The sequence below is a fragment of the Lepidochelys kempii genome, chromosome 4 (assembly GCF_965140265.1).
Source record: "Lepidochelys kempii isolate rLepKem1 chromosome 4, rLepKem1.hap2, whole genome shotgun sequence".
Taxonomy (NCBI): Eukaryota; Metazoa; Chordata; order Testudines; family Cheloniidae; genus Lepidochelys; species Lepidochelys kempii.
The window spans coordinates 18,762,152-18,780,691 of NC_133259.1; the positions used below are offsets into that span (position 1 = coordinate 18,762,152).

The 18,540-nt window shown below is 41.5% G+C and overlaps 1 protein-coding gene across 11 annotated transcripts in view; it reads left to right on the forward strand.

The window, feature by feature from the left end:
* The first annotated feature begins 6,704 nt into the window (after window positions 1-6,704).
* PTPN13 (protein tyrosine phosphatase non-receptor type 13) overlaps window positions 6,705-18,540 on the forward strand; it is a 186,926-nt gene continuing 175,090 nt past the window's right edge. For 5 of the 11 annotated variants that reach the window (XM_073340596.1, XM_073340601.1, XM_073340608.1 and 2 more), the window contains exon 1: window positions 6,709-7,073. The gene's annotated coding sequence lies outside the window, so the exon portion shown is untranslated. Of the gene's footprint in view, window positions 7,074-18,540 lie in introns of all 11 variants that reach the window. The other 6 variants (XM_073340600.1, XM_073340602.1, XM_073340603.1 and 3 more) reach the window with 3 other exon arrangements.

The window sequence follows — 18,540 nt, forward strand, 5'->3', positions numbered from 1 at the left end:
AGTCGGGGGTCAGTCCTGCTTTGAGCAGGGGGTTGGACTAGATGACCTCCAGAGGGCCCTTCCAACCCTGATATTCTATGGTTCTATGATTCTATGATAAGCACATGGGTGGTCCTAGTGACTTCAGTGGGACCACTCCTGTGCTTATATACTTTGCCAGATCAGTTCCTGTAGGCCAGTGATTCTCAACCAGGGGTATGTGTATCTCTAGGGGCACTCAGAGGTCTTCATGGCTAGGAAGGTATATCAGCTCATCTAGATATTTGCCTAGTTTTACAACAGTCTCCATAAAAACCACTAGCAAAGCCAGTACAAACTAAAATTTTCATAGACAATTATTTGTTTATACTGCTCTATACACTGAAATGTAAGAACAATATTTATATTCCAATTGATTTATTTTATAATTATATGGTAAAAATGAGAAAGTAAAGCAATTTTTCAGTAACAGTGTGCTGTACGCTTTTGTATATTTATGTCTGATCTTGTAAGTTTTTAAGATGGGGGTACACAAGAGAAATCAGACTCTTGAAAGGGGTACAGTAGTCAGGAAAGGTTGAGAGCCACTGCTGTAGGCAGTTCCACTCTCTGCCACAGCACCTCCTGGTATTAGAGCCTGACATTGCAGGGGTCTTCATCTCCAGCACCCCATTACCCACTTATTTGGCCTTGCAATAGCCTGTGTTTAGCTACACATTCCATGACGGAGCCCTCTGGCCAGGTTGCTTTTTAAGTTCAGACCTCTTCCAAGGTAGCAGAGGACAACTGAAAATCCAAATAAATGTCTAAACAAATTATTTTTCTGCACCTCTTGGGTTATACTGAAGTTCCTTGCTCTTCCCACGGACTGTATAACTCCTTCTCTGCTCCTTTAGCTGAACACTGCCTTCCAGGACATATCTCCCTGGAGGCCCTGCTTCTTAGCGGGATTCCTCACTGCCAGCCCTCCCCCGGGGACTCCCGAACCTTTCAAGCCCTCCCTCGAGAGTCTACCCCACTCCCTTTGGTTCTCTCCAACCCAGCTTCCTGAGGCCCTTCCGGAAGAGAAGAAATTTCCATTATTCCTCTTTACTGGCTCTCTTCCCTCACTGAGTTTTCTTCCTGCTCTGACCCTTTCACAGCTGGGATCACTAATTGTAACTGAGTCACCAGATCAGGATCAGCAGGGAGTTAACAGTCACCTCACAGGCAAGGCTGAACCCGACTCATTTTAAAGGGCCAATCATGCCATGTTGGGGGTGTCTTTGATTTTTCACCTACATTCTTGTGCCCACCCACTCCAACCTCTCACTTGTCAGATCCATAATCTTCACTGCATACATCATGGTAAAAATAAAAACAGAATATACAAAAGAATTTATCAGAAGATTTTTTTGGTGTATTCATCACCATGTGAAGATATATTGAAGATCACAAGGTAATGTAAGGCTACTATTTATAGGCCCAATCCTACTCCATTAATTGAAAGGGGAAGCTCCCACTGAGTTCAATGGGAGCAACATCTGGCCCTACATACAAGATACCGAATCACAATATTGCAGTGAAACAACAGATGTGCTGACGTTAAATACGCTTTCTGCTTTTGCAGTGCTGCAAGTCGAAGAGGGTTCAGAGTTCAAATTGCTGGTTTCCCTTTAAAAATTTGGTTACTTAAGAGCCATCACTTACGGAATTGTGACATTCTAATTTGTGCAAAACATCCTCTTGCTGCTGCCCGCCCCACTTGTCTAGACTCCCCTCTGTCCCTCCACACAATCTAGCCAATTTTGATGTGAGAGCCTTTTCTTAGAAACATTCTGTAGCCTTTGTGTGTTTCTCTGCCTCCCTGACCCTTCATCTCATTTCAAATCTCAAATAAAAACAACTCTTATCTCCTCCCTTGCCTAAACCTTTTAACAGCTGCTGTTATTTAACTCTTCACTGTATAATTCCCAGACAAAATCTTTATTAAGATAGAATCAGAAGTTAGAATGTGGAAAAGACTTAGTCTACCTAGACCTGGTCTACCTCCATGCCAATGTAGGGTTATTCCCTATTGTACATTTACTAGTATTTTGACAAGCCTAGCTTTAAATATCCCAACCAAATTAGCTTCTTCTGCTTCTCTTGGGAGAATATTTCACAGCCTAATAGATCTTAGTGTCAGGAAATTTTGCCTGATATTCATCCTAAATTTTCTTTCTTAATTTCATCTCAAGACTTAAGGATATCCCTGTATATATTGTAGGCACTGGCCCTATTATTGGATTCACGTGGATCAATCCTTGCTCTTGTGTGGCACCCCACTGGCATCAAGGATCTCACTGTAGTATCAGGGCCTTAAATAGTTCCTCTCTCTCTACTTGGTGTTAACCCCCTTCAAATGTTTGTCAGCTTATGTTCATCCATTCTCTGCTCATCATCTAGCCAAGCAATACAAACTAGCCAAGATTTTCAGAAGTGAGCAGTGATTTTGGATCCCAGATGGATGTTAAGAAGGCTGAGCACTTACTGAAAATCATGTATCCTTAAGGTATCTGAAGCTGGGCACCAAAAAATTGAGGCATCTAAAATCACTAGTTGCTTTTGAAAATCTTATCCACTCTGTATTTAACTCTTCATCTTTCCTTGTGAATCAATCCCTCAGTCCCCTGCTCATTTTTGTTGTTCTTCTCTACACTCCCTTCAGTTTCATAGTATCTTTCTGATAATACAATGCCCAGAATTGAATTCAGTAAAGAAAGCACTCCCCTAGTTTGCAGCTTGTGTGTAAGATGCTGAGAGGTCCAGCTGAGTTTTCTGTAAATAGGGTGCATGTTCGGGAGACCTTACACTGAAAGAGACACTAGCAACTTAAAAAACTTGTATTGTAAACACATTTCTTTATCTGTTACTGAGGACATACTGAAACCGAAACATTTTTTTAAATCCTAATTATTTATGCCACTTATTTCCTTTTTGTATTTCTCTCAACATGGACAATGAAAATAAAGTCCATTTCATTCTTGTTCTTAAAGCTACAATTATTGCAAAAGCATGTTTACATGTTATAAAACTGCTGTTTTCATGGGAATGCTTTAAAAAAATATTGGCCTTTCCTTGGGTAAAAGTTTATTTTTACAAAACCTTTAAATTTTGGATCAGATTTGCATTGACATTGCCCCTTTTAAACAAATGGAAGTTTTCTAATCCACTCATCTTTCCTCGCTCCTGTCAGCTCATGTTTTCTTGAAAAAAGAGAGCCATCACAGGCACCCCATCCCTCGGAGGAGGACCTAGTATCCCAGCAAGAGTGGGAGTGGGAAATAACTCACACAGCAGAGCTCTTATTCAGGACAGAGGGGGAAAAAAGCCCCCTTTCTGAAAATTCATCTAAGTGGCAGACATTGTGGGGAGGAGGAGAAAGGAGCCTTTATTCTCACTAGACTTCAGCTGGCCAGTTTTGGAAATTTTGGCTTAAGGGTTTTTGTTTTTGTAGAAAGCTTGTTTTGTATAATATTTTGACTCTCTGGTTTAATTGTTGTTCAGCTACTTTTAGCAAAAATCAAACAAAGGCCCTCCTTAAAATCCCCACTTTGGGTGGGGATTAATGCCCCCTTCCCAGGCTGTACTCCCTTGACACTCTAGACATCATACTCATTTATTTCTAAATAGTTAACAATGACTGCGAGCCCATACAATATTACATTAAAAAACTGCTTTAAAAGTTAAGGTTGCAAAGTCAAATACTCAAAAGCTAGGAAGTGCGAGAATTAAGTTGTCTGTGCAACAGCATCAGCAGTAGTTATCATTCTATATGTGGAGCAGCGAGACAACAAGGGAATGAAACACATTTTTACAGTGGCTTTCACAGCTATTTGCTAGACAGCAAAGAAAAACAGAGATTTAGGAGTTTCAGGTTCTGGTGGGGAGTGAGTCTGGTGGGCACAGACCCTTCTGCCCCACCTTCAGGCATCCCTCATTCCAATCTCCCAACCCCATAAGCACCTATCTTCCCCACCCCAGTTCCTGCCCTTGCCCCTCTCCCATCCCTGCCCACCTTCTGCTCCTCTCTGCTCCTGCTCCAAGTTCTTGATTTTGTGCCCCATCACGTTGACTGGAGTGGCTCACGAACATGGGTGCCAACCTGAGGGCAGACTGTTACAAACCAGGGCACAAACTCCAAACTGGTTGTGTGTTCTATAATTAGATTTCACCAACTAAGTATCAAGTGTGAACTTCTCAAGCACTAAAACAATCTTAACATGAAGTCACAGTCAGAGCCTTGGGCACTCTGGTCTATCCTGCCACCCACGCAACCCTGCCTTTGTGATAGATGGTCCCTTACACCAAAAATCACAACAATATTCAGGTTACTCCCAGTCCCAATGGATCAGTCACTTATCCCATTCAGTTGTACTTTACATCTCAAACCAAAGACAACACTTGTAGCTAATCCTGTAATAAACTAACTGAAGATTAACTAAGAAAAAGAAACAAGTGAGTTATTTACAACATCCAAGCAGGTAAACCTACACACACACACACGTTACAGACTTAGGTTTCAAAAGGTAATAGACGCTCCTGTAATATGCAAGCTCTATATGTAAGTTAGGACTAAGCAACTCAGGGATTCCTTGCTTATGCTTACAAATATTGCCCTCTCCAATTCCAAGCTGCATAGTGATAACAATTCCTCCTTGACAGGGTTTTTTATGCCCTTCCTGCAGCATTCAAGCTGTGGTGGAACAAGGGCCTGTGCACATACTCTCTTCATGGGTGGAGGAAGCAATCTATAAAGTCTTTTGTCCACTGATGTTCCACAATGGTTTGTCTGGAGTCTATAGGCCTTCTTTGGTTGGAGAGGAGATGATACCGCTTGTGGTAAACTAGTATTTCACACTTGGCATTGCTTCTCTTCTGACTGTGGGGTTTTACAGTTTTAGCAAATACTTTTAAAGTTACAGAGCACACTTCAATATGACCTTGTAAGATGGGATACAGATATTATAAGTAAGATTAACATATGTAGCATCCTACAGTCACTTCATGAAGTCTAAACACAACTATAGTATCTGTTTTAACAATACTAACACACGGGTGACCAGACTGGTTTCCAGTTATGCATTTGTCAGTGTTCAGTGAGGCCCAGGGGCCTTGGCATGAGCTGGCTGGCACCTGGTCCGCAAGCAGCACACTCCATACTCTGGATCTCCACCCTGAAACCCCCATACCTCACCCCTCTTCCCAGGCTTCCAGATTGCGTTCTTCTTTTCTTGCATGCTGTCAAGTGGCCCCCAGCTGCCAAAATGAGCTGCGGCCTGGAGCATGCTCAATTGCTCTGTGCATGTGTAATCTGGTTGGCATGTAGTATCTGTGCAAGAATGGAGCATGCTCCGTGCTAACAGAATGTTCAGATAGTTTTGCTGCCAACCTCCGACAAGTCAGTATGGAGCACATGTGGCCTGAAATTGTTCTGGGGCTTTAACTTGAAGTTTGGGCAGATTTTCAAAGGAACAGCAAAAGGCATGTTCCTGTCATGAGGACAATGCCCTGCCAAATTTCAAGTCCCTGCTTCAAAGCTTGGAGATGCTAGAGCTTCTCACCGAATCAGTTGAAATACTTACTTTAAAATTGGGAAATCAACATGTTTTTCTCTAATCTTGCCCTCAGCAAGGAAATTTCCAACCTGAACAGTTAAAGTTTGGCAAACTTATAAGCAAATGAAAATAGAGGTCTTATAACGAACTGTGTCACACAACCTTAACTACGTGTGCAGTAAAATAGACCCATATGGATTCTAGTTTCTGATACTGTAGGAAAACAAAGCGGAGCTGGGGAGACGTTGCTGTCCTACAACCCTGAAAACAACGTGGAGAAGACAGCAGCCAGCCACCCTCAAGGAAACAGGCCATCCCTCAAAGAGGATGGGACAAGAGGAGGCATGAAAAATAAATATCAGACTGCCCTCTCCTATTAAAAAATGGCAAATGGGACACTGGGTAACAGAGAGGTATGGTAGTGTGATTTCTCCGATCTCACTGGCAGAATGTGGCCGCTCAGCTGGGAGTTTAGACCTCCGTGGTAGGGATAGCCTGGTCCTTCTGCCCAGCTACACTCCTGTCCTCAAGTTACAGGCTCCCTCACCCAACTCTTGGGTCCTCTCCCTCCCTTCCGCCCCAACTTAGAATGATGAGGTTCCCAGCTCAGGGGGTTCCTTTTCCTTCCACTTCTGCTAAAGGGATGGTATCCCTGGACAGGGTTTACTGTGGGAGCATAGGTTGGGGGGGCATCTCCTTCGCTCCCCCACGAGCCCCCCAAGGATGGGGTTCGGTGGCAGATCTTGGCTACTTCCCCCACTCAGGAGGACGGGGTTCCTGGGAATCCTCCTCCTCTACGGGCTGGGGCTGCGGGCAAGGATCCTCTCTCCCTGCCCTCCCTCAGCCGGGTGTCTGCTTCTCCTCTCCCCCCAGGTGGCAAGGGGGTGCCTGGGGGAGGAAGGGAGGGCGCCCCCCGCACCTTCCCTCCCTGCCTGTGGGGCAGGCAGCGCAGCTCCAGGCCTGGAGGTTGGCTTAGTAACCAGACAGCCGAGACCTGCCAGGGCCCCAGCACGGGGCGGGCTGGGAGAGGGAGGAGGGGGTGAGCCCAGCCCAGCCCAGCCAGTCTCAGCGGCTGCTCCGCTGCGAGCGGGGCGTGTGCGGAGGCCGGAGGGAGGGACCGAGAGGCCGGCGGGGGAGGCCGCCTCTCCGCCGCTCGTTACAATGTTTGCAGCGCCGGAGCCCCACTAGGCTCGCCTCGCAGGCGCACCAGCCCGGGCGGGGGCAGGCGGGGGTGTCCCGCGGCAGCGGGGCTTGTCCGCAGGGTCTCGGCGGCTGCCACAGGGCAGAGCCGGGGAGCTGCAGCGAGGCGAGCGGGCGGCGCTCTCTGCCGCCTCCTTGCCGGGCAGGAGCGGGGGTGCCTGGGCTGGAGGAGATGCTGCTGCTGCTCCTCTTTGCCTCCCTCCCCGGGCTCTTCTGCAGACTCCAGCCAGCGCCGCTGCGCGGGGAGGGTGAAGGCTCAGGGTCCTCGTCTCCATCACCCCCCTGCACGCTGGGCTTGGGGCTCTAGACCGGCGGGTAAGTCTGCGTGGGCTTGGGGTTTGTTTGGGGGGTTGTTTTTTCCCTCCCCCTTTGTTATGAGAGAGGAACTCCAGGTGCGAAGTTTGGATCTGGGTCTTGAACTTTCCCAGACTTTGGGAGGGTGTTTGCTTATGGGTTTTCCTCTGGCCCCCCTCTCTAATTATTATAATGACTCTTAATTATGCTTGTATGGTGCCTTGAAGATGTGTAGACCAGTGCCATGTAGCAGGACTTTGCTTTTTCTGTCTCCAGTTCTGGTTTTAGGGGGAAGTGTCGGGCTAGGTGGTTAGGGTTGCCGCTCTTGGGAGGCGGGGCGGGGGACAGGCAGCCCCCTGGAGAAACCGAGCAAACTGGATGGGTGCAAGTCGGTGGTTTGTGGAGTAGTGAGACTTCCAAGCTTGCCTCCTGAGGAAGATCCAGGGTTGGGCTGTGTGGGAGGGTGATAGAGAATATTTACAAGCTATTCTGCTGTAAGGAACATTTTTCTTTAGTTTCACCAGGATTTTCAGGGTGTGTGTGTGTGTGTGTGCGCGCCTGTTTGTTTTGCATGAGGCTCCTCTTGGTGTTAGTCATTCTGGTTGCACATTCTTAAGTTTGTGAATGAAAACTCCAGCAAAGAAAGAACTTATTGTGCATAGGAAAACTCAGTGCATATTAGTCACTCCAGTTGTCTGTGTTCAAGACTACATAGCAGGCCCCTGTCTGTTTCCAATTTCTGAAATGATTGTGGAAATTCTATGTCGCATGAGAAGAATGCTGGGAGGAGGGAGCCTAGCACCACATGAAGCAAGTGGTTTTATTATTATTGCTGTTTTTCCATTACTTCCTGTCCAAAGACCTCTGGGTTAAACTAGACTTCAGGGTTCTCAAAACAGTAAGTGTACATAGCTGGAGCAGAGGAATTGCTGTGTATTTGCAGTAAGAGCTGAACAACTGAAGGGTTTCTTTTAAAGCACTAAAAGTTAAAAACTTCTTATTTAAGAGAAGATTCTTGCTTAAACTCTATCCACATTTTTGACGGGTGAGGGATAGAAATCAAGAGTAAATCTAATGGCCTGTGATGAGAAATAGTGTAGGTTTCATTGGCTTTTTATCTCTGTATGATCAACACCTCAGCAAACCACAGGATAATCTCGCTCATATTGTAGACTGTGTCGTTCTCTTTAAAAATGGCATGTTTCAAACAACAAAGGCAGTGACTTCATAGGGAGCCATCAGGTGCTTCTCTGTACCCCACCTGTGTATTGGGGAACCGTTTTTTTGTAGGCAGGCTCTAAATTAAATGTAGGGCATGAAGACTGGGGATATAAAGATGACTGCAGATTATCTATGTCTAGGCACCTTCTTAGGGTGTACATTCTGAAAAGTAAATATAAAAGTCCTTCATTATAGAACTAGCCAGGATGGTAACAATGATGAGTTCCCAAATCCCTGAAATGGCATGTATTGTGATTGTACAGTATAACTGGGTCAATGCCATACAATTATGCCAAACTTTCTGCTGGTGTTGGAATGTTCTGAGGAAAATCTGTCATTGAATACATGAGTACTTGAAAGGTAAAGATTTCAGTTAATATAATATCTGATCCTACTAGGTGGGGCTAAGCACCCCCAATTTCATGCTCAGCACCATGTCAGGATCAGGCCCGTCATATTATTCCCTCTCTGTACAAACCTTTGGGTTGGAAAACAATGGATATGTTTAAAGAGGCTTCTGTAAGAAGCTGGAGCTGGAAGCTAGAAATAAACACCAAATCTTAGATAAGAGAACAGTTTAAACAGTAATATTCTTTTGTAACAGTGGTTCGACCTTTTTTCATTTGCAGATGCCTAAAAAAATTGAAATGGAGGTGTGGACCCCTTTGGAAATCTTAGACATAGTCAGCAGACCCCAGGTTGAAAACCACTGTTATATAAGAACAACTGATGGGAGACAAACTAATGCTGTTTTTACAGTGATTTGTTTGGTAGTTCAGTTGCAATACAGTGTGTTGTCACTGAATGGCTAGCAAGTCTACCCATCTATTTATCTTTCATGTAAGGCTTTTGTATTTTATCCTGCCTGCTTCTTTTCTCTGCCACATGTGCAGTCTTTCTGCAAATGCTGTTTACAAATAAGAATGTCTTAAAATAAGACAAGAGTGACAGTAAGAGACAAATGATCTTAAAAGTAGGTTTTGGGGGTTTGGTTTGCTGTTTTGAAGATGCACAATTCTGTTTACACTGATAAAAAAGTATAATCGTTTTTCAAACAGTGTTGTCTCATTTTTTTGTTTATGTGATAAACAAGCATTCCTAGTACAAATGGGTATATTAATGTTTGGTTTTTTTAATAACGCCCAAATGGATGCTAACAACATTGTAAACATAAACAAGACAGGTATCTTCCCCAGCTAGTTTGCAGTGTAAGGCCCTGATGCTGCAAAGGCTTAAGCATGTGCTTACCTTTACACACTTGGAGTACTCCATTGACTTCAGCAAGATTATTCTCAATATATAAACTTAAGCATGTGTACATGTCTAAGTGATGTGGAACCAATGAAGTGGGCTTATAAAAATGGAGTGTGGAATGGTCAGAACCTGAGGGCAACATTAATTTAGCATTGTCGAATTTCCATGTCCTGGAAGAAACAGTGAGGTGGGTGACAGGAAAGCCAGGGAAAGGAAGAGGGTCTCTCAGCCAAGGTGAGAGGTTATGAAGACATGATTTTGGCAGTCGTGATGGAAAGGAAGAGATCGATTTTGGAGATGTGCTTTTTTCCTTCACAGCAGGACTTCGCAACCATCTGAAGTTGGGGTAAAGATAACCAGTGAATGGTTCCAAGTGCCTTGCTGATAAGTCTATTTTAAAGCGCGCTACAAAGCAGATCTGAAACTGGTTGCAGTTCTGAGGTAACAAATCAGCACAGGGTTTTTTTCTCCACAACTGAGTACATGGATGAGTAATAATAATTAGGACTTATACAGTGCTATATATCTTTAAAGTGCCTTCCAAATCTTGGCTCTCAAGCCCTAACCTCTCACCACTCCTGCGAGGGAGGTAAGTAATTAGTCCCATTTTTATCTATCTGTGCAGGATCTTCTATGGAACCCATTTTCATAGCATAAGTAACTCGGGTGAAGAGACATTTAAGGCTTTTTGTAATTGCTGGGGCTTCTGGGCAACACAGTAAGTTAAAGAGTTTTCAGATATGTTTATTATAATAGTGCCCAGAGGCTCTAGTCGGGATTGGAGTCCTCCTGTGCTAGGAACTCTTTAAGGCCCTGTGCTGAAGAGTTTGCAATATGGCTGTCCCTTTTCCATTCTTATGAACATACATTGTAGCTAAGTATGCAACAATCTCATTTCGAACTTCATTTGTGCTCCATACTTGTGCAGGGCTCTGCTCTCAGAGGTTCCAACTGCAGGAACAGATTTTTGAGCTGGATCAAAAGCCTGCTGAAGTTAATCAGAAAACCTTCATTGGCTTAAATGAAATTCAGATCAGGCCCTTAGAAAGCAAGATTTACTTTTGAGTAGATTTTAGCATATCTATCTCACAAGAGATCCAATTCCGATACCAGTGGCACATCTCCCATTGATTTCACTATGAGCTGGATCAAACTGAAGAAACATTAAGTGTTGGCCTGACTGCCATGTCTCAGATATTCTACTTGGAAGTGAAGGGAAAGTGCCATTTCAGATGTGGATCTGACAGAAGGGTTTTGTCAATATATTCCGTAGGCCATTTTGAATGCACACCCCTCTCTCTTCTATACACAACTCTGCCTATCTTTTAGTTTATTGCGAATTGGCTATTTGAATTTTACTATCTCAAAAGAAGAGGTGACAGTCAATGAAACAAGGAAAGTCTCAGTGTATTGTACAACAATTGAGAAAGTATCAGTAAACAATTGCTTTAGGTTATCACTTTCCACTGGACAAGTGAAGTTGGACAATGAACTATGTATGTCATAATAAGTTAATGTGTTAACCACTGTGAGCCACTAATTAACAGTGCACAACTGTAAGGAAGAGTGGAATTTCTTACAGAAGAATTTCTCACCTCCACCTAAAGTAAATAGAGAGAAGCTAGCACGTACAGATGGGGAGGAAGAAACAGAATCAGTATGGCTGTATTTATGTTGTCTAATCTTCTGCCTAACCTACACCACTTATGCAGATGGTGAGGATGCAGGCGTAGTCTTGGTGCATCCTTGTCTCTTAGAATGCTTTCAGATTTGGCAAACGAGCAGATTTCTGTTCAAGGGTAGTAATATGTTTTTTAAATTTGTAAGGCACTTTTCGTGATAGAGCTCTGTCCTAGTTAGCATAAAAAACTTCACACCTAATATCATGGCGGTGAGAAGGTTTAGGTTCTCAAACTTTTGTTTGCTTCTCCATATATGTATTTCGGTAAACGTAATGTATCAGTTCAACATGACTTAGAAATGGCTCTTGACATACTTAGTAAAGTTGTTTGTGGTAGTGTTGTAGCCATGTTGGTCCCAGGATATTAGAGGGACAAGGTGGGTGAAAGCTTGTCTCTTTCACCAACGGATTTTGGTCCAATAAAAGATATTACCTTGTCTCTGTACTAATTAGAGGACAAGATATAAAAATAGAACTGTACTTGGTGATTTTTTAAAGGGAAAAGCTAGGGAGAACACTCTATATTTAAATAATATGCACTATAATTCTCAGGATGAATGTTGGTTATTTGTATTACAGTACTTTCTAGAGGGCCCAGTTGATCCAGGCATTGTTGGACTCGGTATTGAACAAGCATATATCAGAAGAAGTTGCCTGTCCCAAAGAGCTTATGATCTAAGTAGACAACTCAGATAATGGACAGGAGAAAGGAAGGAGTAATAGCTATTCCATTTCATGTATGGGGAAACTGAGGCACAGATATGAAGAGACTTTCCCAAGGCCACATTCAGTGTTCAGAGTTCCAGTTCAGTGTGTTAATCACAAGACCATACTACCGATAAAACTATTATTTTTCTTGCAAAAACTCAGAATAACATCTCTTTCAAGTTCTGTGTACTGTTGCCTTCATAGGAAGAAAAGCGTGTTACAATTTTTGAATTGAGCAGGAATTTTCAGAACTCCGAATCAATGGCTTTCCAGATTAGGGATATTTGTCTAGGATAGAATATTATTCTCTTGCCTTGGGGTAACTTCTAGAAGGAGACTTCTACTGAACTGAAACTTGTTTAAAGAAATAATTTGAAACAGCTTTAGATGGACTACTCATGTTATCTTCTAAAACTGGATTATTGTATCTAATGTTTTTCCGGGAATATCTGTGAAGAGGCAGCTTAGAAGTGGCATATCTAAACTTGTCCAGTATTGTATAAAAAATGTCTTGCACTGAAAGACCGCCTGGGCGGCTATCCTGCCTGTGCACAATTAGATGATTTGTAGACATGCTGCTTGAAATTGGTGCTACAACTTTAATAGGAAACACACCTGTTCTCTCTCCTTTCTTTCCCAACGCTGTGAAAGTATGGGTTGGGCATATTTGGGCTCATTTTCAATCCACCAGTGAAGATTTGGCACCTTAGTGAAGAACACCTCTCTACTCACTTGGTGTAAATCATCTCCCAACTATAAGTCGAGCTATACAAAATCCTCAGTTCTGCAACTCAGAACTTTAAATATATCCCTGAGAAGCACAAGTATTGTCTCAAATCCTTACAACACTCAAGGAATCTTTCACTGCATCTCGTTAAAGCTAATGGAAGGTTGCCCTGTAAATTCTCTGCACATTCAAGGAAGAAAGAGATCTTCAGACCTATACAAGTGCGAGGACGTAGGGTCTCCAAACGACTGCCAATTCAGAGGCAAAAGTTCACATTGGATAACTTAGTAGAAACATCATGTTCACATATTTTTTTTCCATGTAATGGAAGGGTAACTCAAAAATCAGCCCTAAGTTTTTAAGAGTCTGATATTTGACTGAGACCTTAACTCTGCCTCCTGTTTTTTCACAAGCAATTTTGCAGGTACAGTTGATTTCCTCAAGATGTGGAACAGACAGATTGCACCAACACATTAGGTACTAGGAGTCCGTCTAAAACAGTGGTTCTCAAACTTTTGTATTGGTGGTCTCTTTCACACAGCATGCCTCTGAGTGTGACCCCCACCCCTTATAAATTAAAAACTTTTTTTTATATTTAACACTATTATAAATGCTGGAGGTAAAGCGGTAGAGAGTGACATTTAATAACCTTGCGAACCCCCCCCCATGGGGTCCTGACCCCCCAGTTTGAGAACCCCCGGTCTAAAACTATGGATTCTGAAAATCAGGTCCTAAATGTTCTTTTAAAAAGTTAGAATCTCAACAATAACACAACTTTTATTTTAATTAAGATTGCCTTTTGTTGACCCTTTGGTATTAGTATATTCTTCTCAGCTTCAATGTTGAAAACCAGGGTTGTACACAAAGTGGTCCACAGTAGAATGAAAATTAATATTACCCCATTGTTAAAAGGCATGACATACAATACATTAAAAGTTTCATGCCAGTTCTACACTCTTCCTTCTGTTCCTTATCTGAATACAGTACAAAGTGCTATGCTCTTGGATTGGAGAGTCCATCAAATCCTGCTTAGAAAAGAACCAGCAGTTGAGTATAAGGCTTTCTAAGTTATTACTGTGTGCGGACAGAACATGGCTTATCTCATTATCACGAAGATTATAGATACTCTAATTTGAAACTCCTTGTTTGTGCAATGGAACTGGTTCCCAATGATTAACTTTATACTCAGCCCAGCTGAGGGTTTTTCCCCTTTAATATTAATCTCTTCTCTGAACTGGATTTATATGCTGGTCAGATACAGTATCTACCATTTTTCATATAAATATAAGTGACTGGTTTATGTAGAGAGTATAAAAATGAATAAACCTGTAGTGATCCCTGTACTAACACTTCAGTGAGGTCAGAGAGGAGAATGAATGTAGATGAGTAATTAAGATAGACATTTACCAAAAGCCAGATTAGTCAGAAGCTGTGCTTCAGTTTATTGCTGATATGTGGTAAACTACAAAATTCATAATAACTAAACCCTTTTTGTTCAGTGTTAATTTTATTGTAATGTAGAGCTTTTTTATTGTTCTGTTAAATTTATTTATATATTTTAAATAATGTTTCCTCAAATAGAAGTGAAAATGAATGTAAAGCTTTGCTTTTAGCCCTGATAGAATTAAATAGTTGACATTATTGCATTTTTATTTCAGTTGGAGCTTCTGTTCATAATGGCAAGGTGAACTATTTTAATTATTCTGTGATGTAAGCTTCATGCCTGAATGTGTTACAGAAGGGCTTCATGGAAAAATTTAGATTTTGATATAATTTTATGTATTCAACAGCTCTAAAGTGAAATAAAATTAGTATTTTATTTCTAAGGATTACTCATCAAAATATAAACCGGATGTGCATTGCACATTAATGATGGACATCTGTTACTTGTTCTCACCATCTGTCAGTCTCAACCATTTATTTTGACTTTACCGTAAAGGAGATTGGGATATAAATCTAAGAATTGCAGAGATCACGGTAGTAGAAATTGAAACTTTTATGATTTGTGTGACATTTTGTCAGTAGCACTTTTGTTTCTTTTAAAGCCATAACATGCAGTACTGTTTCTTGAATTGTTGTCTGGATTATTATTTTTTTTGTTGGTGGCATGGATTGTTTAGAACAGTCTAATAATCCATCAATCAGTTTAATCAAATTTACTCACCTAATTGCAACTCAAAGTTCAGTAAACAGTGTTTATAACCAGTATTTTACACTGCAGAGTCTCTTTTCTCATCATGTTATTTAGCTTTTTAATGGGGGAAATGGACAGTTTGTGTCTTAGCATATTTGCTATGTTACTAATAAATTGATAATCCTCCTTCATGCTTGATTATCTATTGTTATGCATAAAATAATGGCTTGCTTTTTAACAGCTTAGCAAAGGGCTCAGTCCTGCACCATAGAATTGTATGGGAACAGGAGCAGACCCAAAATGACACTGGAGGGAGCATTCCACTGTACCATTGGAGACAGTGTTGTATATGGGAGGAAGTCTTTTAGACCATTAGAATTAAATTAGTTGGGTCAAGCATAGTTACCTCACATTGCAGAATCAGTTCTGGCTACAACTCTCAGACGAGGAACTCTTCATATTATAAAGTAGTCTGACTGTGATATTATGTTAAGGCTGTGCAGATGACATGTTGTTTAATCCACCCTGGCAGAAAACCTTTTCCAACTGAATAATAGTCAATACAGTTATATGAATTCTCCTCTTCTTCCCTTCCCCCGCCCCTTCACATTGCTGAAGTGTTAATGTCAGAGACTAGTTGGAAATATTTTGTTTTGAGAGAGCGTCTCAGTAGAATTTGCCACATGTTCCTGCAGGCTCAGGAGTTGTACAGTTATATGTGTATGGAGGGAAAGTATAAAGTAGCTTAACTACAGAGTATATGTGAGGTTCCAAAAACAACAAACTGCAAAAGACAAATTCTTCTTTTCCACTCGGTTTTTGACATTGTCTTTGGTTATCAGCTATAACTGATTTTTTAATACTTTTTGTTGTCATTTTGAAATGATTTTGCTTGCATCTTTATTTTCAAAATCGTGGTTTCAATTATTTTTATTAACTTAACTACTGAGAAATGAAGGAATATATCCACTGAGGTAGTATTTTAGCCTGAAACTACAGTCAAAAATACTTATTTAAATAAGAAAAAAATGTTTGCCTACTGGCTGCTACTGGAAATCTATAAGTGCTGCTGGGGTTTAAAAATAAGGACACATCTACTAACTCCATTGAAATGCATTGGAAATTGTTTTGTCTGGGTTTCCTTTTGTAGGAAGGGAGGGGGACTATCAACATTCTATTTTTAAAATGGGCAGAGTTGGCATGATGATGATCTACCTGCTAACTGATGTTGGAAACCATAGGTACCGTGACTTCTGGTGAGGAAACGTGATTAAGTTAACACTTTAGTATATCGTTTGGAAACCATTCGCTGACTTCAACAGATTTCTTCTGATGCACGAGCTCTGGTGCTATTTATCTTGCATCTCTATATGTTTAAGAAGTAGACACCTTCATATCTTAAACCTTCATATTTTGTGCCATTATATGCTACATTTCTTGCTGTAGTGTGCTCAGTCATTAAAATCACTTGATTGACTTTAATAGTGAATTTAAAGATTATCTGATTATAAAAAGTTGGTAGTAGGCAGCACTGAAAAGTTTGTTTAATCAGTTAGAGAGACTCATTATCATATAGCGAGCAATTTTGTAGTTAAGTTGTCACATGTATGAAACAGTCAAATCAGCCTGTAAGGCTTAGTATATGGGTTTAATGAAATAGTTGTGCATGACACTCTTATATTTCATTAAAATATTTTTGACTGTATAGAAGTATCTGATAGGTGTGTGAAACATGTTCTCCCTTAGGAATGCCATCATTAAAGTCTCCTCATCGGTATGACAAAGTGTTTTGAGGGGAATTATTTCATCTGTACAACAATATTTGCATACTTCTATCAGAAAATCACTCTACCTCTCTTCCTGTAGTTTCCCTTAGGTCTGTGGCATTACCAATCTTCTATCATTTGAAAGAGCTGCCATGCTCTACTGATTTTTAAGACTACGGCTCTTAAAGGTGAACTGCAAAGAAAAAAGGTTGGGCTTGTGCTTTTTTGCTGCTTTATAATGCATAAAAAAGTCTGCATAAAAAGATGCTTGTTTTTTTACGGTAGAATAGCAAGTCCTTTCTAGCTTGGAGGACTATGGTGACTAGAGAATTGGTGAGATGATGACATCACAAGGACTAAGAGTGGAAGTTGGGCAACAGAGAGGAAGGTTGTTAATCACTGTCCACATTTTTTTGTTTAATTTCAGTGACTAGTGTTTTGGAGAGAAGTCTTTATTAGAGACTCATAACCCTCACCCCCTCCGTTTAAGGTGTGAAAGCTAATATATATTGTCTATAAGCTCCAAAATCAGACAAAAAAACCAAGAAGAAAATCCTAAAATGAAAAAAGGCAGAAATCTTTCTTTTCATTTTCTCTTTCAAAGAATCAACAACAACAAAAAGGCCCAACTTTAAAAGCAAATGGATACCCTAGCCCCACATTCTTATTACCCACTGGAGTATGAGTAAGTAACCACAGGTGGATCCAGCTTCCGTTTTCTGTCCGCCAGGTATAAACGAATCCAAAACAGACTTTTTTCCTTTAAGGAATGCCTCATTTATTGATAACAGAAAATAAAATGAGTAAACCTTACTCTTAGAAACAGTCTCTAGTTCCATCTGAACTCCTTCTACCTAGGACAAGCCTCTGGTGCCTTCTTTCCAAACCCTTCTTCTCCACTTCAAGCCCCTTGCCTTCTGGGTATACCTATTCTCCCCCTCCCTCTCTCTGGGTTACCCTTCAGTTACAAGTCTCTCCCCTTCAGAGGGATTTTATTCTTCCCCTTCTGGACTGCTCAGGCAGCCTTCTTATAGGGCTATGGCACTCCCTTGCTAATTGGCTAATTACCAGACCCCTGGAGCACCCAATTGCTCCCAGCTGGTCATCAGAGGGGTGTCAGGGGCAAGTAAGGCCCAGATTTACCTTGAAGGGCCAGTTGCTCCGTGACACAAACTTTTTACAGTTTGTGTTTTGGATTTGTGTCGGTCTGTACAATACAGCGTATCCACTTTCCACTAGGACAACCTCAAAGCATTTTTGTTAGCTTCCAGTTTCAAAACAAAGGTATTTACAATAAAATATTAAGGAGCTGACTTAAAACATGGTTTATTCCATTTCCTCACTTTAAACAGGGATTGATTAAAGGATGGGGCAGTGCTCTGCTTCATTGCTGCCATGACGCAGACAAGTCACAATGGTTGTACCTGAGGAGTGAGGAACACAGAATAATCTTTGTAGATGAGAGACACTTCCACAGAGCTGAAGCTATGCAACTGAGGCACTAAAGTAGACAGGATTTGCCCTTTTGGGCTGCATTTCTTTTGTTGTTTTATCATCCTTCCTCTCATGGACTCCTTCCAACCACCCTTCTCTCCTCCACCCTGAGAAGAAGGAGAAAATGCAGGAAAGGTAAGCAGTGGTGAGAGTAGATTTATATGTCCCATGCATCCAAACTTTGGAGGCAAAAAATGAGTGAGGAGGCATGGGTGAGGAGCAGAGAGAGCCTCTGTGGGCCTCTTTACACCAGCTAGGAAACCTGTCCCTGCCCTTTATACAAAAACTATTAAAACATGGTGTGTTGTTAAAGGTTTTTCCTAGTTGTGGAAAGGGCCATATACTGAGTGGTTGAGTCTGTTGCTTCATTTTGATTTAAAAAGCTAAAATTAACATGACAAATATTAAATGGATTAAAAACTGGCTAACTGACTGATCACCAAATGCAACTGTAAATGGGGAATCATCTTCGAGAGGCTCTTGGCCCTGTGCTAATTAACATT